Consider the following 2,133-nt stretch of genomic DNA (forward strand, 5'->3'; position numbering starts at 1 on the left):
AGGGTCTGCAGCCTCTCCTGGGATCTCAGTGTCTCATAACAACCCTCTCCCATATCCCACCACAGCTATTCCAAAGCTTCACCACTCTTACCAAGTCCCCATTGCATCCCCAATTTCCTGCCCTCAGCAGATCCGCTTGCCTCCCACTTCCCGGAGGAAAATAAACCCTCAAAAGAGTCAGGCAAGCTCCTTTCTACCTATGAATGTATCCAAATCTGCATCCATCCCTCCTCACTCCATCGCCTTCAGAGAACATTATCTATTCTTACGTCCAAGGCAGTTCCACCACCAATGCCCTGCATGCATCCCCTCTCTCCCCTCTTCCTGGCCCAAGACCCTCCCTGGTGCTGCCCCGACCCCCCTTGTATTCTCAACCTCTGTCATCAGGTTCCTTTTGTACAGCTTTAAAGGTGCCCTAGTGCATATGCCATACTTGTGGAAGAAGCAAAGGTCTCCACTGATCTTTCCTCTTCTCTTGCAACTGCTCTATCTTCCTTGCCAAGCTCGTCAAATAAATCTGCTATGCTTGCTCCCTTCACTACCTCCTTTAGCTCACTGCAACTGTGCTTCCCACCACTGCACCATTGAAAATGTTCTGGCAAAACTTGTAGGCACCTCCTAAATAACAAAACGAGGCTCGGTGGACTCCTTACAGACCTTATCGTATGTGAACGCCCTACTACTCCTTTCTCCCTTGCCCTGCCCTAGCCCAGGCTCTGGCTCCCTGGGATTCCTCCTTTTCTGTTTCTCTCCCCCCACTCCTGCTTTACTAACTTCTGTTGGTTTCGCTTCTACCTTTGGCATGTGCCATCATTCTAGGCTTTTCCCTCCACGTGCTTAGTAGAGGGCTCTTCCCCACTCTCATGGCCTTGTCTCCTGGATGCACGAGTGGACCCAGAATAACCAAGTCCTTTTCTAACCATCTCCTGGTCTGAGTTTTCTAAAGAACCCACAGGTACCTCATTTCCTGACTGATTCTTCCTTTCCCACAATTTCCAAGTACAAAGAGAGACCCACTAAATCCGGGTGCCTTCATAGAGGAAAGGGTCTCACAAAGCAAGAAAGGTTGGAGAGGCAAGAGAGAGGAGGAAGGTCTCCACAAAATCAGGAAAGAAGGGGATTATTGAGGGCACAAGTAGAGGGCTTAGCTTTGGAAATAACAGTTGTTCCTCTGAGGAAGAGAACTTAGTATTTATTGAGTGCCAACCGTAGGTGCCAACAAGGACTAAGCATTTGGCTCAGTTTCCTACTCATAATAATCTTATGAGATAGGGAATATCATTCCTGTTTTACAGAAGAGGAAATACATGCCAAACAAGGTTCATTAATTTGCCCAAGGTCACAGAGCTAGTTAAGTGCCAAAGTTAAGACTCAAACTGAAACCAGGTCTCTGCAAAGTCATTCTTCCTAAGGCATGAGAGAGATAAAACAAGGATCTGGGAGAGAAAGAAATATGAGAAGTCTGACGACCTTCTGAATATGAATAGAAATAGAAAGAAAAAAAGGACGTCACAAAATTTAATAAACTCAAAAGCCTGGGAGAATACTTCCCTATGTCTTCCCATTGCCCAATCTCCTTTTCTCCAAAAAGTCCAACAGTCATCAAGCTCAATAGTATTTCCCTTCCAACTGATGTTTTTTTTAAATGTGTTAAATCTCATTTGTGGTCTTTTCTTCTTATATTGAATTTTGAGTGGAAAAGAGAGGGAACAGAGATGCTTTGTGGCTTCATCAGCTGACTTTTTTTTTTAATTTTATTATTATTATTTTAACGTCTTTATTGGAGTATAATTGCTTTACAATGGTGCGTTAGTTTCTGCTTTATAACAAAGTGAATCAGTTGTACATATACATATGTTCCCATATCTCTTCCCTCTTGCGTCTCCCTCCCTCCCACCCTCCCTGTCCCACCCCTCTAGGTGGTCACAAACCACCTAGCTGATCTCCCTGTGCTATGCGGCTGCTTCCCACTAGTTATCTATTTTAGGTTTGGTGGTGTATATATGTCCACGCCACTCCCCCTCCCCATATCCTCAAGTCCATTCTCTAGTAGGTCTGCATCTTTATTCCCGTCTTGCCCCTAGGTTCTTCTGACCATTTTTTTTTCTTTTTTTTTTTAGCTTCCATATATAT

The sequence above is a fragment of the Lipotes vexillifer genome, unplaced genomic scaffold (genome assembly GCF_000442215.2).
Source record: "Lipotes vexillifer unplaced genomic scaffold, Lipotes_vexillifer_v1.1 scaffold883, whole genome shotgun sequence".
Lineage (NCBI taxonomy): Eukaryota > Metazoa > Chordata > Mammalia > Artiodactyla > Lipotidae > Lipotes > Lipotes vexillifer.